At 44.5% G+C, this 27,559-nt stretch overlaps 1 protein-coding gene across 5 annotated transcripts in view; it reads right to left on the bottom strand.

Annotated features, from left to right (window-relative positions):
• The window catches only part of LOC143773852 (teneurin-2-like), a 2,235,081-nt gene that overhangs the window by 1,438,244 nt on the left and 769,278 nt on the right, over positions 1 to 27,559 (bottom strand). For 2 of the 5 annotated variants that reach the window (XR_013215401.1, XR_013215402.1), the window contains one exon: positions 24,050 to 24,273. The exons of the other annotated variants lie outside the window; for them this stretch is intronic. The gene's annotated coding sequence lies outside the window, so the exon portion shown is untranslated. Of the gene's footprint in view, positions 1 to 24,049; positions 24,274 to 27,559 lie in introns of those variants that run through there. 5 annotated transcript variants of the gene reach the window in all.

The raw sequence follows: 27,559 nt of genomic DNA, 5'->3' as shown, positions 1-27,559 counted from the left end.
ATAACATTTGTGTACCTTAAAGAGCTCACTTGAAAAGTTCCTTGTTGTGTTGCCTGGTTGCTAACATTGGACACAATACACTTCATATAAATTTGATAAAGCAATGCTGTTAGTTTGGCTCAGTAGTTCATTAAAATTAATTATTTGTCCACTATATTAGTTTTTCTCCTTGAGAGCCTTAGCTTTGAGTGCCTCAAATGTACAAATGGCGAATATACAAATGGTGATTTGTAAACAAGATTGAAATACTGTATACCAAATGCATTCAGACAATCACATAGCTGCATTTCTTGTAAAACATTTACAGATGTGACAGACAATGTTCATAGTGACACAATCTTGATAAATGTTTGTTTATTCACTTCACAAACAGTTCTAAGCCTCTATATGTTTCCTGTTTGTCATTGTAAAACATTAAAGTTTACTGAAACTATGGCTGTGGTGGTTTGATCTAAATCCTTGTGGCTTTTATTTTCTAGGGGTTTATGGCCCCTCATCTGATGACTCCATGATATCTCTGTTTCATCCAACCTTGAAAAGTGGCCACTTGAAGGTCTGGGTGAAACTAGAGTGACTGCATAAAGTAAATCACTATATAAGACCAGAGAAACATGACTAAGACAGATGCCAAAACTGGGGTACATGTACAGTGTGCTCATACCTGCATAATTGGGGACGCCCATGCAGTGTACGTAATCTCCCAGGGGTTCTCTGTCTTGGTGTTGCTTCTCTGATATTCCAGACGGATGATGTTTAAAAGCCACTTGGTGATGATCTAAATATACTGTATGTAGTTAATCATATATACGTAATCAATATATTTATTTAATACTGTAACGTGGCTAAAGGTTGATTAGTCGAAGGGAGGTATGTATCACAGATAAGGCTTGTCGCTGTGATGTAACCCGGAGTGTTTTCTGTAAGGCACATAAAGCAATAAGGAGTTGCTTGGTATATTTGGATCCAGGTTACGGGTAGCTATGAGAGATGGGAGGGTCTGGCTACCCATATACCTCACCCCTGGGTAAGGGGCATAACCATGCCTATCTATGTTTGTTTCAGGACCTGTGGTGATGTCATAACCACATGTCTAATCATGTGATGGGTTCCTGGGTGTGGTTTCAGGCTACATAATGGAGCTGTGTTTGGCTTATGGCTGTGAGTGTTTGGGAATCTGTGAGTGTGGACAGAGATCCCTGTGTCCAGGCGGGACACTACAGACAGGAGTCTGTGTGTGTGGAGGAGAAAGCCTCCACAGTGTGTTAAGGCTCCAGGACTGGGCCTGCGTGCTGGACATAGCACAGTCTGTGTGCCTACAGACCTGAGAGAGCGGAGCTCTGTTATGGACATTGAGGTCTCATCCATCTGATGTAAGACTGTTTAACCATTGTTCATGTTGCTATGTGGTTTATGGAGCAATAAACCCGGTGAACTTTTAATGAAACGTGCCTCCAGAGTGTCATCTGCCGCACCTGAGCGAGTACAACCCCTACAATTGGTGTTTCGGATGCGGGCAATGATCCAAGGAACACGTGTTGAAGCGCTGGCTGGTCTGAGCCAGAAGAGTGGACGGTCTTGACAACCGTGAGTAATACAGTACTGACCGGGGTCAGTGAGAACTGCTGTTTTGAGATACCTCTGAGGAGAAGAGGGATCCTGGAACCTGTGTGGCCGGCACCCACAGGTAACAGACAGGTGTCCATGTGTAATGACCGGGGTCAGAGTGGAAGAAAACAGAGACAGTGCATCTGGGCATCTCTGAGGCTGAGGGGTGTCCAGAAACCCGTGAAGTTGCCAACGGGTGACGGTCTGAAAACCGTGTATTGTACTGACCGGGGTCAGTGAAAAACTATGTTTGGGCTGTGTGTAAAGCCGGGTGTGTAACAGACCGGAGTCTGTGGTGTTCTGACCGGGGTCAGTGAGAGACTGAGTTTTTTTTCCTGAGAGTCAGCTTGCTGTGGCTCGGTGGGGTCACGAAGGTGACAAGCGGCTTGCTGTGGAACGGCGGGTCCACGAAGGTGACAAGCGGCTTGCTCTGGATCGGCGGGTCCACGAAGTCTGCGGTTGAGCTGTGCAGCGTGGTTGCAGCAAAGAGGAAAAAAAAAGACAATGCTGGTTTAGAGTGTGCGGACTCTTAAAGGGCCAGAGTCACATTGGTATGCGAGCGAACTGGGGCCTGAGAGTACTGTGGGAAGTCCACAGGGTGTGCCCCAGAGTGGGGTGGTGTCCCTAAAAAGTGGGTGGAGTCCCAAAAACGGAGCGGTGACCCCAAATAATTATGGTTGGCCGAAAAGGGGCTGCGTCTCAAAAGGGGGTGGAATCCCTAAAAGGGCTGGTGGCCCTAACGGAGAAAATGGTCCACAAGGGGGCGGTAACCCAAAAGGGGGTGGAGTCCAAAAAGGGGGCGGTGACCCAAATAGGGGTGGTGGCCCAAAAAGGGGCGGCGGCGAATTCGCTGATGAACTGTTGCCGGATTCAGTGTTCGAACAGCGCATGTTCAGAATATTGTACTGACTTTTCATCTGACAAGATGACACAGAGCTGTTCTGTAGAAGTCAATGGAGTGTGCGTGACTGGACTTCTGGACTCGGGGAGCCTGGTGACGCTGGTGAGCACCACACTCCCTGTCTATCTGATTCCCGGAAGGAAGATGGAAGTCCACTGCGTTCATGGGGTGGCTAGGGATTATTTGGTGTCCAGGGTAATCATTGAGACCCCCACTATTATTGCCAGCCATGATGTACCTGTAGTCTCAGACTTGCCATTCCCTGTTGTAATAGGCCAGGACTTTGAAAGGTTTTGGGACTTGTGGGGAGTGTCTGGTTGCTCAAAAAGGATCCAGAATGACCCTAAGGGAGCCCCACCACAACAGGAGGCTGTAGTCATTCCGAGTGGTGTGATGTATGAAAAGGAGATAGCGACACCTAAGGTCAATAGTCCAGAGTTCCGGGTGACTGGAAGAAAGTGTGGGTCTGACACCTGTTTAAGTGGGGACTTGCTGTTCCAGGATGACAGAGTGAGAGGGGGTGACTCCTAACCAGACTGTGACTTTAATGAGCACAAAGGGAAAAGAATGCAGTAAGGAGCAGCCGAGTACAAATCACAGATCCTCATCTCGTCGCGGGGGACGCAAAAAGGCAGGACAGGCTACACCCTCTGAGAAGAGAGATGATGAGGAAGAGACAGGGTCATGTGAAGATCTGGTTACTGTCTTTGTTAAGGAGGACACTATACCTCTGACAAATCCCAACACAGAGGTAGGGCTGGAATTAAAACAGACCTGTGGTAGTCCCATATCTGCAATGCCTGGGAAGGCTGAAGTGGCTCAGTATGAAGGCTCAAGAGTACCTGATGCTGAAGAGATGGAGAACTCTGAAGTTACCAAGAGCCCAGGAGAGAACATAGAGGTGGATGCAGAAACAGGTGGAACTCTGAAGAGGCAGAGTGTGGGTGGGCAAGAGCCCCCATCTGAAAGTTTAATTAAAGAACTGGTGGTGCGACATGTGCTAGCGAAAAGAGAGCAGGACCAAAACATTGAGCTGCTTAAAGAAACAGTCGAACAAGAAAGGGTCCTGAGGCAAGCAATTGAGCACAAAGTGGGTGACCTAGAGAAGGAGGCCTTTGAACTCAGACATCAGCTGTCGGTGTGTCAGGCCGTGAATAGGGCCATATTGAAAGATATGGACGTGCTCAGAGTGGCTCAAGAAAAGCATCAGCAGGAGTTTTTCCAGAAAGAGTGGGAGCGTCGCTGCCTGGCAGAGGAGTTGCCAATGCCCATCATGGCAAAGGTTCAAGCAGAAGAAAAGACTGAGGAAGAGTTCGTGCTAAAAGCGGAGCAAGACAGTCACCCGGTTGTGGCAAATGTCCGTGAAGATGAGACCCCGCTTTTCAAGAGCATAATAGAAGTACCCGAAGACATGCGAGAAGCGTGCGCCAGGGAGGGTGTGCATGAGGCATTTAGAAAGGCAGTAGAGGCGTGTAGTGTGCACTGGGTGCCTGAGACTCAGCAATTGTCATACTGTCGACTAGGGAAGTCACAATGAAGCTGGTGGCTGTCCTGAGGGATATGCACCTACACTGCCTTCGTAAAAAAAAAAAGGAAACCATTTTGAAGAATGATGAAGCGGTTCGACGTTTGGAGCATGAAAGGAAACTTCTTAGTCAGCTGGGCTTAGTGGAAGACACAGCCCAAGTACCCAAAGGTCTGGTGGCGAAAGTCATTGGGAAACTTGGGAGAGTGATGCAGGAGATGGTGGACAAATCTGGTCTGAAGAGACTGAGGATACCGGTTGATGAAGAGGTCCAGGTCATGGGTGAAGATGGGATGGTTCCGTTCCTGGTTGTCGGATCCAGAGAGAGTCTTAGGAATATCCGCATGCTCCTGGAATATCGCATGGCATACCTAATGGAGGTAGAACAGCTGAGACTTGAGAGACTGCAAGTTAATAAACAGCTGCCAGAGAGGCGAAGAGGTGCTCTAAAGCCTGGAAGTCCTCAAGCTGAAGTTCACAGAGGATATAGACGTAAAGAGAAGAGCTGCTCTCCAAAGAAAGACAATAGGAGAGATCAACGACCGAGAGAGAACCGAAGGTGGTCAGATGGAAGAGCTAGAAATAGTGACTCCTCAGTTAGCACAGGGCTCAGTGACTTAAGCGGGAGATCCTGTAGCAGACGAGATGACAAGGGGTCATCGTTATCAAAGGATGTGACGGAAAGGGATGACCAATGCCAACGAAAGGGTTCAATAACAGGCCCTGACTTAGACAGACGGTTTGATTGTCAGGGACGACTGAGAGGGGTCTCTAGTCGGTTTAGGACAAGTGCCAAGCCCCATGGCTTTAGGCAGAGGAGGGAGGTATGTAGCGTGGCTAAAGGTTGGTTAGTCGACGGGAGGTATGTATCACAGAGAAGGCTTGTCGCTGTGATGTAACTCAGAGTGTTTTCTGTAAGGCACATAAAGCAATAAGGAGTTGCTGGTATATTTGGGTCCAGGTTATGGGTAGCTTTGAGAGATGGGAGGGTCTGGCTACCCATATACCTCACCCCTGGGCAAGGGGCATAACCATGCCTATCTATGTTTGTTTCAGGACCTGTGGTGATGTCAGAACCACATGTCTAATCATGTGATGGGTTCCTGGGTGTGGTTTCAGGCTACATAATGGAGCTGTGTTTGGCTTATGGCTGTGAGTGTTTGGGAATCTGTGAGTGTGGACAGAGATCCCTGTGTCCAGGCAGGACACTACAGACAGGAGTCTGTGTGTGTGGAGGAGAAAGCCTTTACAGTGTGTTAAGGCTCCAGGACTGGGCCTGTGTGCTGGACATAGCACAGTCTGTGTGCCTACAGACCTGAGAGAGCGGAGCTCTGTTATGGACATTGAGGTCTCATCTGTCTGATGTAAGACTGTTTACCCGTTGTTCATGTTGCTATGTGGTTTATGGAGCAATAAACCCGGTGAACTTTTAATGAAACGTGCCTCCAGAGTGTCATCTGCCGCACCTGAGCGAGTACAACCCCTACAATACTTATATGTACTTATTAAACTTTGTATGTGAATATATACAAAAGTGTACGCACTTACACTATTCAATCATACTATTCCTTGTATTTTGTAGTTTGCAATAAAATTGCATTGTATTGCAAGTATTAGCCATTTTTAAAGCCGTTTCTGAACCTTACTGTTAAAAAAATGTCAAATAAAATTGCCAAATTTGCCTGCAAATAATTGTGCAAAGAGGGAACCATCATACCATTAAAAAATACAAGTGGGTTTTCCTGGGAGGCCTAATGGGGTGCATATGACTGGCTTTGCAGCAGGGCTGGCCTTGCTGCCAATGTGTAAAACAAAGGTGTACGGGAGTACAAAATGCATATTGTGAAGTGTATTTTCATAGGCCCATCCAGTATGTGGGTTAAAAGGCCTATTGTGTAGCATCCAGGAGTCCCCCTGGAAATCTTATGACAGGGGTATTGTGGTGCGTCGTAATTCTTGGCAGCACATCCATTCGCAGCATAGGCTACAGCAGCTTAGGAGAACCACTGTTTCATAATGGCCCTTTAAGAAGATTAATGCCACCTGATGCACCAGTAAAAATAGGCTCTGTGACTTTAAGAGTCCCTCCTTCATAAATGAAAGAAGATGGGTGTGCCACACACCACATGGCCAGCTAGGGTTGTTACATGTTACAATGACATTTCCCAGTGAATGCATTTGTAGCGGTTGAAATCAATGTTAAAGTTGAAAAACGCTTAAAAAATGCTGCGTCTGAACTAAGCCTAAGTTGGGGAGGAAATTTTCGGTCTGGGGTTAAATATTTGGCCTTACAGGCAAGTCATTAGTAGTGTTGAGCCACCCCCCTAGTGTTCGAGTTCGGTTCGGTTCGTCGAACTGGCGCGTGTTCGTCGAATGTTCGTCGAACGTTCGACGAACACCTTCGAACCCCATTGAAACCAATGGCAGGCAAACACATGCAAACACATAGAAAACACATAGAAAACACCTTAAAGGTGTCCAAAAGCTGACAAACTGCTCAGAAGACACAACAAACACATGGAAAAATCACAACTACATATAGTCATGCGAAAAGAAAAGAGATGGAGGAGTAAAAGGAGGAGGAGACACAGATATAGGCATGTCATGCCCTTCTAAAATCAAGAAAGGCTGGAGTAAAAATCTAAAATCACCCTACCAACACCCAGGCATTGTGACAAAAAAAACTTAAAAAATAAATATCTTTAGGTAGAATTGCGGTGGGTCCATTCAGAACACTTTCCTTAGAAGATGTAGTGGTACCCCCATTGGGAGTTGCGCCAAAAAAGGAACCCAATACATTCAGACTAATCCACCATTTGTCATATCCAAGGGGAATGTCAGTAAACAAAAACATTGACGCGGAACCAAGTACAGTACTATGTACTGTACCTCCTTTGACGAGGCAATCAGGCGGGTCAAGAAGTTGGGAAGGGGCACCCTAATGGCCAAAGCAGACATTGAGGGGGCGTTCCGGTTACTAACTGTGCCTCCGAATAGTGTCCTCCTATTGGGCTGCTTCTGTGAAGGAGCATACTACATAGATCACTGTTTGCCCATGGAGTGCTCCATATCCTGCTCACTATTTGAGGCGTTTAGTTGCTTCCTCGAATGGGTCGTCATGGATGTTTGTAACGTGGCACATATTATCCATTACCTCGACGACTTCTTATGCCTGGGCCCAAAAGATTTGCCACAGTGTGAATACACGTGGTAGTCCACCTGTGAGAAGGAGAGAGCTGGAGGGAGAGTGGACACCCCAGAGCAGAGGGGTTAGATTGAGAAAGGAATAAGGCGGTGTAGCTTGCTTCATGGGTGGGGTACTCTGCTGAGTAGCAAAAATTGCTACTAGGCCCAAAAGGATTTCCTGGGCTAGATGCCATTAAAAAATAGCACTTGGGTAAACAGGTGGTGTAGCTTGCTTCATGGGTTGGGTACTCTGCTGATTAGCAAAAAATTCTACTAGGCCCAAAAGGATTTCCTGGGCTAGATGCAGTTAAAAATTATTACTTAGATAAACAGGCGTTGGGTGGGTGGGCTACTCTGCTGACTAGCAGACACTGAAGCTTTGAAGCAGACCTCTGAATTCCAGGCCATAGTATGTGTAAACAACTCTGCAGATGACCCCACCCACCTGGAATTGACGATGGCAGCGTCATGTAAAACACAGCAAGGGGACTCAATAAAGAGTCTCCATTTTTTCCAAAAATTCAGCCACAGACACCACTTAAGAGGCATCAATTTCGCCAGAGTTTTTTTAAACGGTTGGTGAGGTGATTTTCAAAAATCATCAAGCTTTTAGTCCCCCCAGGATGACACAGGGGTAGAAAAGTCCTTGCCGATCCAGGATTTGTTCATCTTGATGAACGTTAGTCTGTCTACATTGTCACTGGACAGCCGCGTGTGCTTATCTGTCAGCACACCACCAGCAGCGCTGAACACACGTTCAGAGAGAACGCTGGCTACAGGGCACGACAAGATCTCCAAGGCGCGAGTGGCGAGCTCAGGCCATTTTTCAAGATTGGAAGCCCAAAATGAGCAAGGGTCCAGTTCCACAGTCATGGCATCGATGCTAACTTGGAGATACTCTTGAACCATCCTCTCTAGGCGTTGGCTGTGCGCCAGACTTCTTGTCTCCTGTGGCCTTGCAAAGGATGGTCTAAAAAAATCTTGAAACGATTGGAAAAAATTGCTTTTGCCACAGATACAATGTTACTGTTACGGTTTGAGTGATGACTCAATAGTCCCATGGTTGGCAAGTTAGAACTCAGAGATTCAAGATTCACTACGTGCACCACTGGTGTTTTGTGGAAAAGCAGATGTAAGATTCTGTAACAGTCTCTGCTGATACTCCTGCATGAATCCCTTTGTATGGCAGGAATTATCTTGCCAAATTTACTTTTGTACCGGGGATCTAAGAGTGTAGCAACCCAGTAGTCGGCATTACTTCGGATTCTGACAATCTGACGGTCATGTTGCAGGTAGTGCAGCAAGAAGGCACTTAAGTGTCTTGCGCATCCAGGAGGACCAAGTCCTTTTTGTCTTGATGGCGGCGAGGTGAGAATCATGCTTCATTCCTCTGCCCTCTCCCCCCAACCTCGCACAACAGGAATTTGATCAAGGTCTCCCTCATCTGATGAGTCTTCCATGTCCAGTGCCAGTTCGTCCTCCACTTGCCTCCTGCACCTTCCTCAACAGTTTGGCTGCTACCATGCGCCCTCGGTAATCCCTCTCCCCCAGCCTCCAATGCCAGCCGCCTTGGTGCTGCCAACCTTCTTGACCTTGGAGATATGATCCCTTCCGCATACGACTCCTCCTGTTCCTCTTCCTCCTCCTCTTGTTCCACCACCTGACTCCGAATACTGTTTAAGGTGTGCTCCAGCATGTAAATCACTGGAATAGTCATGCTGATAATTGCATCGTCAGCACTAAACATCTTCGTCGCTATTTCAAAACTGTGCAGAAAGGTGCTTAGGTCCCTGATCTGAGACCACTCCTGCAGAGTGATTTGCCCCACCTCTGGATCTCGTTGGCCCAGGCTATATGTCATAATGTATTGCACCAGGGCTTATCGGTGCTGCCACAGTTGCTGCAACATGTGCAGAGTTGAATTCCACCGTGTGGGCACATCACATTTCAGCCGGTGAACTGGCATGCCCAACGACTTCTGTAGAGATGTAAGTCATTGAGCTGCGGGATGCGAATGGTGGAAGTGAGCATACAGCAACCGTGCCCTCTGCAGAAACCCATCTCGTCCGGGATAGTTGGATAAAAATTGCTGGACAACCAGGTTCAAAATGTGAGCCATACAAGGCATGTGTGTGACATTGCCCCGGTAAAGGGCTGCACCCAGGTTTGCAGCATTAACGCACATGGCCTTCCCTGGCTGCAGGTTGAGTGGAGTCAACCATTGAAGGAACTTGGTCTCCAGAGCTGGCCAAAACTCCTCAGCTCTGTGACTCACATTTCCCAGACATTTCAATATAATCACCGCCTGATGCCGTTGAGCCCTGGTGGCAGCATAGTAAGGAGGTGTGCAGGATTCCTTCTGCGCAGTTAGAACGTGGGTGGCATTACCAGACAGGCTTTGGGTGCAGATGGAGGACCGAGAGGAGATTGAGGAGGTAGAAGCAGTGGAGGAATTTCTAGATACAGAGGATCGACAAGCAACTCGTGGGGATGGCAAGACTTGGACAGCAGCCCCTTCTCCTGATGTCACCATAGTTACCCAGTGCCCAGTCACTGACATGTAATGCCCCTGTCCATGTCTACTCGTCCAAGTGTCTGTGGGAAATGCACCCTCTCACACACAGAGTTTCTCAAGGAAGCAGTGATGTTGTGTGTGACATGCTGGTGTAGCGCAAGCACAGCTTTCTTTGAGAAGTAGTTTCGACTGGGCATCTGGTACTGGGGCACTGCAACGGACATAAGGTCTCGAAAATCCTCTGTGTCCACCAGGCGGAAAGGCAGCATTTCTGTAGCCAACAGCTTGCAGATGGTGAAATTCAACCTCTTAGCTTTGTCATGGCTAGGAGGAAATGGTCTTTTACTTGTCCACATCTGAGGGACTGAGGGCTGGCTGCCGTGTTTAAATGGAGTTGAGTAGGGTTTCTCCAGCAAACTGCTGGTCTGTGAGGAAGGTTCAGGTGGAGATGTTATGTTGCCTTGATCTAAATGTGGTCTCGATGTTTAAAAGCACTAAACTCCAGCAGGTGTTTCCACTTGCAAATGTCATGACAACCTGCCAATCACACTGGCTGTTGCGGGTAAGGAGGAGGAAGGTCTGCGTCCAAAACCGTGTGCGACTGCTGCCCCCACAGTCACAGAGGATGAAGAGTACACAGATGCACTTGATGCGGCAGACGGTGGTTGACCTGGCCCACTAGGCCGCATTGTAGCACCGTGAGCTTCCCACTGCAACTTATGCCTCATATCCATGTGAAGGTACGTGCATGAAGTACTCAAGCTAGTCATTTTTTGGCCTCTACTGAGATTTTGGTGACAAATCTTACAGACAACATGAGTTGGGTCATCCTTTGCGATGTCAAAAAATGCCCAGGCTATGCAAGGATTAGAGCCCGTGTGATCTGAAGAGCCACCACAACTTCTGCTCAGAGGCACAGTTGGGATTGAGGATGCAGTTGTTGACGTGCTTCCAGTACTCCATCTCTGTCCAGGAAGGCGCAACCTAACCTCGTCGTCAGACTCGTCACTAGCATCCTCCTCCACCTCCTCTGCTGACCTCATGGACTGGCGGACTGTGGGTTGACAGTAAGTGGGGTCTACAACCTCGTCATTATCATCCTGTGTGTTCTCACACCCGTCGACCTCAGAGCCAACCTCTTCCTGCCCTGACCGAAAAGTCAAGTTTTTGTTCCAATCAGGTATCTCAGTCTCATCATCATCTTCCTCATTGTCTCCACCAACAGGAGTTACAGTTTGGGAACGAGGGTCTACATTATGCTCAGAACCTTCTTCATCTGGGCCTGGACCCGGCTCACAAAGATTCTGAGCATCAGTGCAGATCATTTCCTCCTCTGGATTCACAGAAGCTCTGGAGCAGACCTCTGATTCCCAGGCTATAGTATAAGTAAACAGCTCTGCATACTCAACCATCTGTGTTACCCCATACTCTGATGGGCAGCTGGAGACTTGGGATCTGTGAGGAAGCAAGTGTGATTGGGGTGACAACTCTGAGGACTGAAGTAGTTGTGATGTTGAAGTTGACATGGAGGAGTGCCCACTTGAATGAGCACTTGATATCCGTTCAAGCACCTGCTGTTTTTGTGCCTCATCTGGAATTTTTGCCGATGCTCATAGCGATGGTGGTAAGAAAGGGATCATTTGAGATTGTCCACAAAAAGAAGTAGACATCTTACTTTGGCTGGAAGATGGTCTTTCTTCTGCAGATGTTACTGGTGCTTTACCACCTACTCCATGGACACAACCTTTTTTCCCTTTCCAACACACCTATTCTCCTTTCCACCAGCAGCAGGCCTTTTGCCACTCATTTTGGTGCTAAACTCTGTATCTGTAGTTGTTGGCACAAAAACCGATGGATGAAAACCAAGCAGAACTGAGTGGCCAAACTGTGGTACTAGGCCCAAAAGGATTTACTGGGTCAGATGCAGTAAAAATATAGATACACAGGCAGTGTAGCTAGCTTCACAGGTGGGCTACACCGCTGACGTGCAGACTCTGCTCCTAGGCCCCAAACTATTTACTGGGTTAGATGCAGTAACAATTTAAATACACAGGCGGTGTAGCTAGCTTCACAGGCGGGCTACTCCGCTGATGTGCAGACACTTCTCCTAGGCCCAAAACTATTTCCCGGGTTAGATGCAGTAAAAATGTAGATACACAGGCGGTGTAGCTAGCTTCAAAGGCGGGCTACTCCGCTGACATGCAGACACTGATCCTAGGCCCAAAACTATTTACTGGGTTAGATGCAGTAAAAATTTAGATACACAGGTGGTGTAGCTAGCTTCACAGGCGGGCTACTCCGCTGACATGCAGACACTGCTACTGAGCCCAAAAAGATTTCCTGGGTTAGATGCAGTAAAAATTTAGATACATAGGCATGCAGACACTGCTCCTAGGCCCAAAGCTATTTACTGGGTTAGAAGCAGTAAAAATTTAGATACACAGGCGGGGTAGCTAGCTTCACAGGCAGGCTTCTCCGCTGACATGCAGACACTGCTACTAACCCCAAAAGGATTTACTGGGTTAGATGCAGTAAAAATTTAGATACACAGGTGGTGCAGCTAGTTTCACAGGCGAGCTACTCAGATGACTACCAGACAATGCTACTAGCCCAAAAGGATTGGCTGAGCTAGATTACACCAAATGCTGTGACAAACACTTGCACAGCACTGGCACAGACCTGCCCGGCAAAAAGTGCTAGGAACTGCTGTAACCTACCCTGAAAAGGGCTTATATTACAAATAGTCCCGACTCCCGGCTCCCTAAACCTATCTCTCTGTAAATTCGCTCCCAAAAAAGACTCTTAGTCTGTATAGCGCCCACAGCAGCAGCAGTGCCGTCTAACACTAAGCTGCAGCAGTGAGGATATGGTGGCGACGGGGAAAATGGCTGGTTCTTATAGGGCAGGGACATGTGACACACACAGCAAATGACATTGCTGTGTGTGTGTGCACTGCTGATAGGCTGAGAGACTGCACCGCCCCACTGTAAATGCGGGAAAGAAAAAAAAATGGAGATTGGCATTATTTCAGCACAGATCTATCCCCTGCTCCCCCCACCCACTATACACTGAAACAGTCTATTAACAATGATAAACAGTTTTATTGTGCAAATCAAGTTAGGCTTTTGGTGAAAGAACAGTTATCGAACAGAAACTCGAACAGTCGAATTTTAAGCAAATTGTTCGAGTTCAACGAACGACTCGAACACCGCCCAAAACAAATTTGTAATTGGCGAACAGTTTGACTCGAACACCGCTCATCTCTAGTCATTAACCTGCAAAGGATATACCGTGACTTATTTCAAAGCAAAATCCGTTTTGGTTTCGTTTTTTGTGGCACCGAGAAAAATGGCACGAATCTCGGATAAATTGGTTTAAAGCTGTGAACTAGGAGTCAGGAATAGGTTTGAGCGACCTTTAGTTTTTTAGGGTCGAGTCGGGTTTTGTGAAACCCGACTGTCTTAAAAGTCGAGTCGAGTGAAATCGGCCGACCACCGTGAAAAGTCGGGTTTCGGCCGAAACACGAAACCCAATGAAGGAATTTAATTCTCTCTCTCTCTCTCTCTCTCTCTCTCTCTCTCTCTCTCTCTCTCCCCTCCGTCCCAGCACAGAAAATTTTGTATTGCACATTCCAAATCCCTACTGCGCACAAGCAATAACATGACGATAGGGGTTCACTCCCCTAAGACCTATGTCATCACTCTGCCCACGCTCATTCATTGGCTGAAAAAATGGCGCTAAACACGTCATACGAAACGCGACTTTGGCACCAAGATCGCATACCGCATGGCCGACCCCGCACAGGGATCGGGTCGGGTTTCATGAGACGTCGACTTTGCCAAAAGTCGGCGACTTATGAAAATGCACGACCCGTTTCGCTTAACCCTAGTCAGGAATTCTTCCAGGGGCAATCCCCATGATGTCCCTGTGTCATTTGAGCACTGTTTCCATCATTTTCAGATGTTTTTAGACCTTAAAAGGACCTCGGGGGGATCGCTGTAAAAATACTCGGGTCTCCCATAGACTTACATTGGGCTCGTTGTTCTGGCCGAGTACCCGAGTATTCCAATCTGCTCGACCCGAGCAACGAGCTCCCGAGCAACGAGCTCATCTCTATTTAACACTAGAAGTCCCAGAAATTTCGAGCTCCCCCAATAAAGTCACGAAAGAAATGTTAAATGACCCCTCTCTGGGACTTCTAGTGTTAAAACACTACACATTTTTCCCATCTTTATTGTTCTGCCAATCTATGTGACGCCCTTGTTCTCCTGCAAAAAAATAAATAAATAAATAAACCAGCACAAATACTCCCTTGTCTGATGTAGTCCATTTAATAATGAGTGTCCCACGATGATCTCCCCTATAGAGCAGTCATATCAGGAGATGTGACTGCACAATAGGCCTCCAGTGTCACACTGACAATGGTTCCTGCAGTGTTATCACTGAGGGTTCAAGGAGTTCATTGCTCTCACTTTACGTCACTTGTGTGTGAGAATTCTCCCATGCAGCAGTACCGCAACTGACATTACGAACTCTGCTGAACTCACAGCGATGGAGGGATACATTGTGGAGGATTACCTCCTGTCATTGTATCACCAGAGCCCCTGGAGAGCATTCACATCGGCACAGCTCTCCACAGGAGATTGTCGTGGAACACTCGTTCTTAAATGGATTACATGGAACAGGGAGTATACCGTTGGTTTATTATTTTATTTTTTTACAAGTGATCGAGGGAGTCGGGGATTAGCTGTGTAAAACCCAGGTAATCGTTTGTTACAGTGGTATTGCCTTCCTCACGGGGAGGGTGATGCCATGCTTGGATGCGACTAAGATCCTCTTAACAGGTAACCAGTACATACAACACTGTTCTGACTCCAGGCCAGAAGGAGGAGCTCTAGACCCGGATTAAGGGTGACTTACCTATATATTCTGGCTGGAGGAGGAGTTAGTTAGTCTGTGAGAGGAGAGTGAGGATTGGAAAGCTGGGGCCGTGCAGACACGTGGTTCTGCAACTCCTGAGAAGAGAGTAACAGAGCAGTCTATAGGAGAAGGGGGAAGCAGAGGAGAAGTAAGGAGCTGGAGGGGAGCTGCGACTGAGCTTCCTCCACGCTGAAGTGCAGAATACCGGGGGCCGGAATTCCGAGGTTGTAGGGGTAACTATATGCCCCACAGCAGAAACCTACGGACAGGAGATTTCAAGTTGCCTGTCCACCATTAACACCCGAAGACAGCAGCACATACAGCCCGGAGTAATAGCCAAAGACACCTGTAAAAAAGGATCAAGTTGCCTGCCATGTGGGTAGTGTCCTACCAAAAGAGGACAGAGAGAAAGTGAGGACCTTGTGTGAAGCCTTAGGCAGCAAGGAACTACAACACATCGCAGTAAGAAAGGCTTCCAACCCCACCTGGCTAGGGGGATTTCTGAATCGCGGACCTCACCATCACCTGTGATCCGTACTGGACTTTGGCTGATTAGTACAGGTAAAGGTAAAGAGATTGCAACTTTGTATCCTCTGATTCTTTCTGGCACCACACCATCTTTGCCTACTACAGTACATCGGGAGCCCTGGGGATCCAGCTTCTCCTGTGGGAAGCCATACCATCTCTGCTGCTGTACCATCATTCCCAGTGGACCCATTTAGGCAGCGTCGGTCATTCCTGATGAATGCCGCAGATGGTGTCACGAACACTACTACCATAGACTTTACTTCCATAAACTGTGCCCATTTTATTGGATGCCCAGGGCCACGGACTGGGTCACTGCCACCGTGACACATCCCTTTAAGAACCGGCCCGGTTCTGGGTACCCCAGGGCCCTAGCGGGCACTCCAGCTATATAGTGAGTATATACTGTATGTTTTATGTACTCTATATACTGTATGTGTATATGTGTTTTTATTTTTACACAGTTGCCGGATGATGGGACTACTGCTATTCCATCATTGGCTAGCTGTTACTGTAGCAGGCATAGCCGATAGGGACTAGTAGTCCCATCGGACAATGCCTGCCTATATACAGACCCGCACATACACACACACACACACACACACACACAGAGAGCCCCGCGGGCACACACAGAAACACACAGACACAGGCATGCACATCTTCTCTGCACACACAATGTCTCCACCCACACAGACTGTTTCCTCCCATACTCCGCCCACACACTCTTCCTCCTCCCGATCTGCAGTGTTTCTCGCACCCAAATCAGCAGCAAAACCATAGATCTTTTTAACCCCTTTCTGCCATTGGACGTACTATTCCGTCCATGTGGGGTGGGCCCTAATCCCCAAGGATGGAATAGTATGTCCAGCACGATCGGCCGCGCTCACGGACCGCCCCCGGCAAATTAACCCCCGGCACACCGCGATCAAACATGATCGCGGTGTGCCGGCGGTATAGGGAAGCATCGTGCAGGGAGGGGGCTCCCTGCATACTTCCCTGAGACCCCCGGAGCAACGCGATGTGATCGCGTTGCTGCGAGGGTCTCTTACCTCCTATCTCTGCAGGCCCCGGAACCAAAATGGCCGCGGTACTGCATCCGGGTCCTGCAGGGATTACTTCTGGGTGCAGACCAGGCTCTGGTAAGCCTGCAGCACTGGAACTCAGATCAGTGATCTGACAGAGTGCTGTGCAAACTGTCAGATCAGTGATCTGTGATGTCCCCCTGGGACAAAGTAAAAAAGTAAAAAAAAAAATTTCCGCATGTGTAAAAAAAAAAGAAAAAAATTCCTAAATAAAGAAAAAAAAATAATATTATTCCCATAAATACATTTCTTTATCTAAATTAAAAAAAATCAAACAATAAAAGTACACATATTTAGTATTGCCGTGTCTGAAACGACCCCACCTATAAAACTATATCACTAGTTAACCCCTTCAGTTAACACCGTAAAAAACAACGCTTTATTCTCATACTGCCAAACAAAAAGTTAAAAAACACGCGATCAAAAAGACGGATATAAATAACCATGGTACCGCTGAAAACGTCATCTTGTCCCGCAAAAAACGAGCCACCATATAGCATCATCAGCAAAAAAATAAAAAAGTTATAGTCCTCTGAATAAAGCGATGCCAAAATTATTATTTTTTCAGTAAAATATTTTTTATCGTATAAAAGCGCCAAAACATAAAAAAAGATATAATGAGGTATCGCTGTAATCGTACTGACCAGATGAATAAAACTGCTTTATCAATTTTACCAAATGCGGAATGGTATAAACGCCTCCCCCAAAATAAATTCATGAATAGCTGTTTTTTGGTCATTCTGACTCACAAAAATCAGAATAAAAAGCGATCAAAAAATCTCCCATGCCCGAACATGTTACCAATAAAAACGTCAACTTGTTCCGCAAAAAACGAGACCTCACATGACTCTGTGGATTCTAATATGGAAAAATTATAGCTCTCAAAATGTGGTATCGCAAAATATATTTTTTGCAATAAAAATCGTCTTTCAGTGTGTGACGGCTGCCAATCATAAAAATCCGCTAAAAAAATGCTATAAAAGTAAATCAAACCCCCCTTCATCACCTGCTTAGTTAGGGAAAAATAAAAAATGTAAAAAATGCATTTATTTCCATTTTCCCATTAGGGCTAGGGTTAGGGCTAGGGTTAGGGCTAGGGTTAGAGTTAGGGTTAGGGCTAGGGTTAGGGTTAGGGCTAGGGTTAGGGTTAGGGTTGGGGCTAGGGTTAAGGCTACAATTAGGGTTGGGGCTAAAGTTAGGGTTAGGGTTGGGGCTAAAGTTAGGGTTTGGATTACATTTACGGTTGGGAATAGGGTTGGGATTAGGGTTAGGGGTGTGTCAGGGTTAGAAGTGTGGTTAGGGTTACCGTTGGGATTAGGGTTAGGGGTATGTTTGGATTAGGGTTTCAGTTATAATTGGGGGGTTTCCACTGTTTAGGCACATCAGGGGCTCTCCAAACGCGACATGGCGTCCGATCTCAATTCCATCCAATTCTGCGTTGAAAAAGTAAAACAGTGCTCCTTCCCTTCCGAGCTCTCCCGTGCGCCCAAATGGGTTTACCCCAACATATGGGGTATCAGCGTACTCGGAACACATTGGAGAACAACTTTTGGGGTCCAATTTCTCCTGTTACCCTTGGGAAAATACAAAACTGGGGGCTAAAATATAATTTTGGTGGGAAACAAATATTTTTTATTTGCACGGCTCTGCGTTATAAACTGTAGTGAAACACTTGGGGGTTCAAAGCTCTCACAACACATCTAGATGAGTTCCTTAGGGGGTCTACTTTCCAAAATGGTGTCACTTGTGTTTTTTTTACTGTTTAGGTACATTAGGGGCTCTGCAAACGCAATGTGACGCCTGCAGACCATTCCATCTAAGTCTGCATTCCAAATGGTGCTCCATCCCTTCCGAGCCCTCCCATGCGCCCAAACGGTAGTTCTCCCCCACATATGGGATATCAGCGTACTCATGACAAATTGGACAACAACTTTTGGCATCCAATTTCTCCTGTTACCCTCGGGAAAATACAAAACTGGGGGCGAAAAAATAATTTTTATGGGAAAAAAATTTTGTTTTATTTTTACGGCTCTGCATTATAAACTTCTGTGAAGCACTTGGTGGGTCAAAGTGCTCACCACACCTCTAGATAAGTTCCTTAGGGGGTCTACTTTCCAAAATTGTGTCACTTGTGGGGGTTTTTCAATGTTTAGGCACATCAGTGGCTCTCCAAACGCAACATGGCGTCCCATCTCAATTCCTGTCAATTTTGCAGTGAAAAGTGAAACAGCGCTCCTTCCCTTCCAAGCTCTCCCATGCGCCAAAACAGTGGTTTACCCCCACATATAAGGCATAAGCGTACTCAGGACAAATTGTACAATAACTTTTGGGGTCCAATTTCTTCTCTTAACCGTGGGAAAATTAAAAATTGGGGGCGAAAAGATAATTTTTGTGAAAAAATATGATTTTTTATTTTTACGGTTCTGCATTATAAACTTCTGTGAAGCACTTGGTGGGTCAAAGTGCTCACCACACCTCTAGGTAAGTTCCTTAGGGGGTCTACTTTCCAAAATGGTGTCACTTGTGGGGGGTTTCAATGTTTAGGCACATCAGGGGCTCTCCGAACGCAACATGGCGTCCCATCTCAATTCCAGTCAATTTTGCATTGAAAAGTCAAATGGCGCTCCTTCGCTTCTGAGCTCTGTCATGCGCCCAAACAGTGGTTTACCCCCACATATGGGGTATCGGTGTACTCAGGACAAAATCTTTTGGGGTCCATTTTCTCCTGTTACCCTTGGTAAAATAAAACAAACTGGAGCTGAAATAAATTTTGTGTGAAAAAAAGTTAAATGTTCATTTTTATTTAAACATTCCAAAAATTTCTGTGAAACACCTGAAGGGTAAATAAACTTCTTGAATATGGTTTTGAGCATCTTAAGGGGTGCAGTTTTTAGAATGGTGTCACACTTGGGTATTTTCTATCATATAGACTCCTCAAAATGACTTCAAATGAGATGTGGTCCCTAAAAAAAATGGTGTTGTAAAAATTAGAAATTGCTGGTAAAATTTTAACCCTTATAACTCCCTAACAAAAAAAATGTTGGTTCCAAAATTGTGCTGATGTAAAGTAGACATGTGGGAAATGTTACTTATTAAGTATTTTGTGTGGCATATCACTGTGATTTAATTGCATAAAAATTCAAAGTTGGAAAATTGCAAAATTTTCAAAATGTTCGCCAAATTTCCATTTTTTTCACAAATAAACGCAGGTAATATCAAAGAAATTTTATGACTATCATGAAGTACAATATGTCATGAGAAAACATTGTCAGAATCACCAGGATCCGTTGAAACGTTCTAGAGTTATAACCTCATAAAGGGACAATGGTCAGAATTGTAAAAATTGGCCATGTCTTTAACGTGCAAACCACCCTTGGGGGTGAAGGGGTTAAACCCATGGTTTTTCTGCGGATTTGACTGAATCAATGGAAGTCAATGGGTGCAGAAACGATGCAGATCTGCAAAAAGAATTGACATGCTGCGAAAATAAAATGCTGCAAATCCGCAATTTCTTTTTGCAGCATGTGCACACCAATTCTAGATTTCCCATTGACTAACATTGCTTGTGCACTACACTGCAGATTTGATGCAATTTGCGCATCAGTAGATGCATGTGGTGACCACTCCCACCATCCTTTAAAAGGTCACCTGATTCTTCAGCTGACTGTTGGTGATGTATTTCCTTTCTGGAGACCAGCCTAACAGTAACAGTGCTCTGGTATCAGCAACATCTGGTGTTTGGAGTCCAGTTGCTTTTGTTTTATGCGGCGTGGATCTTAGCAGCGGTGCACATAAGCTGTAGTATTTTTGTTGCCTTGTCCCTTTGGTGTTTGTCACTGCCTCCTGTGTGTATTATTTGTAGAAGTGAGGCTAGTGCTCCTTGCCAACCAGTGCCCTAGCCAGGGCAGTAATAGTTGACTACTAGGGACGAGGCATCCTTTGCAGCAGGGAGAAGGACCCATTTAGGGTCTTAAGGGTGTGCAGGGACAGACTCAGGTTTGAGCTCAGGTGGTGACCATTCCCCATTCCCTATGGAAAGGATCTTCCTCTCATCTATGCCATCCCTGTTGTATGTGTATTGTGCCATTAGCTGACTGACAATCCATTGGGTGGAGTCACACTGTGACAATATTCTTGTGTACCCTATCTAACTTCTCTACTGTGCTGCAACTGCCGAAGTCAGTGAACAACCAACTCCTCAAGGCTGCAACTGTGAAATAGTGAAGGACAGTAGTATTGATTCTGGGATATGTACTATGCAAATTGCCTCTTCAGAGAAAAAGAGGACATAAATTCTATAGCGCCACCTGTTGGAAGTAGCGGTCCTACAAGTCACAATCAACCCTTTAATGAGTCGTGCAATATGACTTAGGATAAAAGCCAAATCAGTATCTCAATTCTCAGACATGGTGTTTCGGGCTGTTGGCCCTCGTCAGTACAAAGCATGAGAACTAATTTGGCTAGATGAGAGGCTCTGGACTAGGGTCTAAGAAGCAACATTTCTCCTTATGGAGAGTGACATACCAGCTCTAGCTTGTCAATGTAAGGAGGCTTATTCACTGTGCAATGCTCCTCTGGGAAATATAATATGCAAATTGCCTCTTCAGAGAAAAAGAGGACTTAAACTCTATAGCGCCACCTGTTAGAAGTAGCAGTCCTACAAGTCGCAATCACCCTTTATCGAGTCGTGCAATAGGACTTAGGATAAAAGCCAAATCCGTATCTCAATTCACAGACATGGTGTTTTGGGCTGTTGACCCTCGTCAGTGCAAAGCATGAGAACTAATTTGGCTAGATGAGAGGCTCTGGACTGGGGTCTAAGGGGCAACATTTCTCCTTATGGAGAGTGACATACCAGCTCTGGCTTGTCAAGGTAAGGAGGCTTATTTGCTGTGCAATGCTCCTCTGGGAAATATAAGGGGATATGTACTTTCATTTTTTTTGTACCTTTAAGAAACAGCTCTGAAAATATGGCAATTTTTTTAAAAGTCTTGGTTACAACAATCCATAACTGCTTCACAATCAAAACAGTTCATCTGTTTTTTCTCCCGAAAAAAAATGGAATACTTTTAGGACAACTGGATAAAAAGCCTTTGTAAATGCCTAATCATTTTGTTATTAAACAAACCAATTACAGACATGGATAATTGTTGTACCCAACGATGTGAAAATGCCCGGGGTGGTTACCATATGTTTTCCGCTAGTCAGATAGTTTGAAGTCATTGAGACACTACAAAAGGTTATGTTTGTATTACAGAGCTCAAAACATGTTCAACTGAATCCAATGAGAGCATTCAACACAAAATTTCTACGCAATTAGATTAATTTTAATTATGGGATTCATGCTAATTTATTGGTTGTAAATCAGATACGCTCTGGAAATTTGGCAATGTCGTGAAATTTAAATTTCAACAGGTCCGTTCACCTCTACAGATAACGGTTACCCTTTTTTTTTCTATAATCATATTGGTCAGAGTGATGTGACCCAAATAAATGGGAGCTTGACATGCCATGAATGTCAGGATAGCCTTTTGCATACCATGCAATAAGTGTACTATAATCTACATTTATGCATGTCATTCCAGTCCCTGTGTTCTATTGCCTACAATAGAATGTTTTATGGCAATGTCATGACAAGCACATGATCTAAATAGAACTTGTCTAGTGCTCTGAGAATATGTTGTCCTTATACTTTATAGTGTCTTGTTGCTTAGTATCTTTCAGACCTACAAACAGTGCTCATTTCCTTGCACCAAAGTGGCTGTCACTTAGTCCACTTCTGTACCTAACTGACACGCATATTACGGTCTGTGGTTTTTCATTTATCTTTTAATCATATATGTACATACAATAAGCAATCCTTAAACTACACATTTTGTGTCTTATGTGAAAAGAAACTTCTTTATGTATCTGTATGAAATCATTGTGGCCTTATTTACTGCTAAAAATCATTTTTTTAAATATGCTTCAACAGATTTTTTACACTTTTCCAAAGTTTTGATATATCTCAGATCAATCACATGTTGTGATATTGTAAATGCATTAACAAATTTGTTTTATGACATGTTTAAAAGTTTGATCCAAGAGGTAATGTTTCCCCCTTGCGAAGGGCGACATGTCAAGCCTTGCTTGCCAATTTGGGGAGACTTAGGGTACTGTCACACAGTACCATTTTGATCGCTACGACGGTACGATTCGTGACGTTCTAGCGATATCGTTACGATATCGCAGTGTCTGACACGCAGCAGCGATCAGGGATCCTGCTGAGAATCGTACGTCGTAGCAGATCGTATGGAACTTTCTTTCGTCGCTTGATCACCCGCTGACATCGCTGGATCGTTGTGTGTGACAGCGATCCAGCGATGTGTTCGCTTGTAACCAGGGTAAACATCGGGTAACTAAGCGCAGGGCCGCGCTTAGTAACCCGATGTTTACCGTGGTTACCAGCGTAAAAGTAAAAAAAAAAAAAACAGTACATACTCACATTCCGGTGTCTGTCCCCGGCGTCTCAGCTTCTCTCCACTGTGTGAGCGTCTGCCAGCCGGAAAGCGAGCACAGCGGTGACGTCTGACGTCACCGCTGTGCTTGCCGGCTATGGCGCTTACACAGTGGAGAGAAGCAGAACGCCGGGGACAGACACCAGAATGTAAGTATGTACTGTTTGTTTTTTTTTCACTTTTACGCTGGTAACCACGGTAAACATCGGGTTACTAAGCGCGGCCCTGCGCTTAGTTACCCGATGTTTACCCTGGTTACCGGGGACTTCGGCATCGCTCCAGCGCCGTGATTGCAACGTGTGACCGCAGTCTACGACGCTGGAGCGATAATCATACGATCGCTGCAACGTCACGGATCGTGCCGTCGTAGCGATCAAAATGGTACTGTGTGACAGTACCCTTAAGCTTTGTAATGCTCCTCTGGGAAATTAAATAATCAAATTGTCTCTTCAGAAAGAAAGAGGACTAGAATTCTAGTGCCACCTATTGAAAGTAGCAATCCTAAAAATCAATATCACTCTACACAAAGAGAAATGTTTTTACCCATTGGAACCTGGTCAGACACCCTTCTCCCAGCCAAACCCAATTTCATACTTTGCACCGATGAGGGGTAGTACACTGAAACACAGTGTCTGAAAATTGAGATTATAGTTAGTTTTTTATCCGAAGTCATGTGACAAGGCTTTGTTAAAGGGTTAAAATTAACTTTTAGGACTGCTACTTCCAATAGCTGGCACTGGAGTTCTAGTCCTCCTCCCTGAAGAGACAATTTGCATATAAAAGTTGAATATTCCATACATTAGTATTGTTTATCCAGATCGCTTCAGACAAAGCACATTTCTGAATTTCTACTGTCAAAAGCATTGCATTTAAAATAATGTGATTTTGTGAAATTTTATTTTTGTGAAATGAAGAAAATAATACTACAGTCAATTTCACATTTGCCCATAAAGCTTTGAGACATTTTGAATTGATACATATGGTATCATTACCATCTTTCATTGCAATTCTCATTCTGCCCATGGGGTCAACAGCTGGGTTGGAAAAAAAATCTGATCCCTTTCAAGCAATAAGTGTCTTGTATTTTCATTTTTTCTAGCAATTTAAAATGCAGCAATTCATGTGATAGCTCTGTTGTGATAAAAAAAATTATACTGGAAATGTGTAGTACAGTATGTTTTATAGAAATAAAATGTACAATAACTCTAAGACGCAAAGTGAATGTCAAATTACCATTTTTATTGAAAAAAATTTTGCACTCTGTGATTTTTCTTTTTGACACATTAATTGCTCTTTTATATACAGGAAGAACAAAAGCAGCAGCATGCCATATTTATTCAATGAAAGTTTAGCTGCAGGGGTCATAGTACTTACTTGCTCCAACACCAGCCAAATTATCTCAGTGGCCAACTTTTAAGAGTCTGCAATAATACTTGATCATTTCAGAAGGCTGGTGGGCCTATGCATCATTTTAACAGCATGATGGCAGATTCTGATCATCTTCATGTTTGAGAAACCTGGGGACAAGTGGCAGACACAGTAAATCATTCTCAAGGATTCCATTTGTCCACAGAGATCTGAAAATGGCATGAAGCTACTTCTGAATCTATTTTAAAAGCTTAGATTGTTTATCCTAGCACCCAGTATTATTTTTTATTAGAACTTCTAAGTGTAACCTGTGAATTTATTAATGGCAAGGGAATTTTACATACATCTTTAAATAATATACATTCATAAATAATAATAATAATAAAGATTTTTCAGAGGGAAATATGTCCTGTTTACCCATGAATTCATGTGACTTATTTTCTAAAACAAGCAAAAAAAAAATCACAAAAAACCTTACATTTATTAGGATCTGTGATCAGTTGAACAACAACAAAAAAACTCAGTAAAACAAAAGTAATCCCACACAAATGCCGTGTGACTCCTGGGGCATTTTGATGTGCCAATAATCAGTTTATTACTGACCATTGTTCCATGTCAACAAGCTGGTGATCACCCGCCAGACGAGAAATACACTCCTTTGTCGCTGGAACAGATTTTTTTATGCTGACATAAATGTCATCCTGCCTAAATATACCATTAGGGCTCTCTCACACTACCATATAACACATACTAATGTCATCTGATGTTTTATTAGATAGCACTCTGACTAATGTTATGCCATGAGGCAGTGCCGATCAGTGCTTTTTTTTCTCATGCCGATTTAGCATGAGAAAACAATCTCAGCATGCTGTGAGTGCATCTAATAATTGGATCACGTGCCCCCATACAATTCCATTGGACTACACTCTGATATCATCGGAGTGCAGTCTGATTACCGCGGACATAGATAATGGAGAAGATGGAGAAATCTTTTACACACCTATCATGCAAAAGAATCAAATCACACTAATGTGACACTCAGATCAAACTCTGACAGAGCATAACACTATGCAACAAATTTTTAATTATTTTTTTGTTCCTGGGTCCAAAGTTTGTTTTCCTAACCCGTTATGCATGAAACAAATAGAAAATAGTTGTTGTTCCACAAAAACTTTGCTTCTGTGATCAGGACAATGAAGACTACTCAGTACTAGTGTTGAGCATTCCGATACAGCAAATATCAGGTATCGGCCAATATTCGCTGAATTGGAGTTCCGATACTGAGTTCCAATATTTTATGATATCGAATACCGGAATCAGAAGTTCCCATAGTGCAATGATGCACTATAATGGAGTGTGGGCAGTGCGTGGGCGGAGACTGCGTGTCTGTGTGTGTGGGCGGGGTCTGTGCGGGCTGCTGGGGGTGTGTGCGGGCCTCTTGGTGGTTGTGTGTGTGTGCAGGCATGGTCCGATGGGACTACAAGTCCTATCGGGCTATGCCTGCTACAATGACAGTGATTGACACATTAGCGAATGATGCGCCAGTAGTAGTCCCATCATCCGGCTAATGTGTTGAATGTAAAAAAATACACAAACATACATACTACATACTGCAAACAACATACTACATACATACTGCATACTACATACATACTATATACATACAACATACTACATACTACATACATACTACATACTTACAACACACATACTACAAACATATATACTACATACATACTACATACATACATACATACAACATACATACTGCATACATACAACATACATACTACATACATTCTACATACATAGTACATGCATACATACTACATACATACATACTACACACATACTACATACATACTGCATGCATACCACATACATACATACTGCATACATACTACATACTTACAACATACATACTACATGCATACAACACACATACAACATACTACATACATACTACATACATACTACATACATTCTACATACATACTACATACATACACACAACATACATACATACAACAAACTACATACATACGACATAAATACTACACACATTCATACAACACACATACTACTAAATACTACATACATACATACTACATACATACAGAAAACATACTACATGCATACTACATACATACATACATACTACATACATACTACATACTACATACATGCTACATACACTCACCGGCCACTTTATTAGGTACACCTGTCCAACTTCTTGTTAACACTTAATTTCTAATCAGCCAATCACATGGCGGCAACTCAGTGCATTTAGGCATGTAGACATGGTCAAGACAATCTCCTGCAGTTCAAACCGAGCATCAGTATGGGGAAGAAAGGTGATTTGAGTGCCTTTGAACATGGCATGGTTGTTGGTGCCAGAAGGGCTGGTCTGAGTATTTCAGAAACTGCTGATCTACTGGGATTTTCACGCACAACCATCTCTAGGGTTTACAGAGAATGGTCCGAAAAAGAAAAAAAATCCAGTGAGCGGCAGTTCTGTGGGCGGAAATGCCTTGTTGATGCCAGAGGTCAGAGGAGAATGGGCAGACTGGTTCGAGCTGATAGAAAGGCAACAGTGACTCAAATCGCCACCCGTTACAACCAAGGTAGGCCTAAGAGCATCTCTGAACGCACAGTGCGTCGAACTTTGAGGCAGATGGGCTACAGCAGCAGAAGACCACACCGGGTACCACTCCTTTCAGCTAAGAACAGGAAACTGAGGCTACAATTTGTACAAGCTCATCGAAATTGGACAGTAGAAGATTGGAAAAACGTTGCTTGGTCTGATGAGTCTCGATTTCTGCTGCGACATTCGGATGGTAGGGTCAGAATTTGGCGTAAACAACATGAAAGCATGGATCCATCCTGCCTTGTATGGAGCATCTTTGGGATGTGCAGCCGACAAATCTGCGGCAACTGTGTGATGCCATCATGTCAATATGGACCAAAATCTCTGAGGAATGCTTCCAGCACCTTGTTGAATCTATGCCATGAAGAATTGAGGCAGTTCTGAAGGCAAAAGGGGGTCCAACCCGTTACTAGCATGGTGTACCTAATAAAGTGGCCGGTGAGTGTACATACATACTACATGCATACTACATACATACTATATACATAGTACATGCATACATACTACATATATACATACATACAACATACTACATACATACATACTACATACATACTACATGCATACAACATACATACAACATACATACAACATACTACATACATAAATACTACATACATACTACATACATTCTACACACATTCTACATACATACAAACAACATACATACTGCATACATACTACATACATATTGCATACATTCGTACTACATACATACTACATACATACTACATAAATACCACATACATAGTACATACATACAATGGCATTCAAAAGTCCTGCATAGG

Source organism: Ranitomeya variabilis, chromosome 5, assembly GCF_051348905.1.
Source record: "Ranitomeya variabilis isolate aRanVar5 chromosome 5, aRanVar5.hap1, whole genome shotgun sequence".
Lineage (NCBI taxonomy): Eukaryota > Metazoa > Chordata > Amphibia > Anura > Dendrobatidae > Ranitomeya > Ranitomeya variabilis.
The sequence above is the reverse complement of the archived record's forward strand: the minus strand, read 5'-3'. Positions and strand labels throughout refer to the sequence as shown.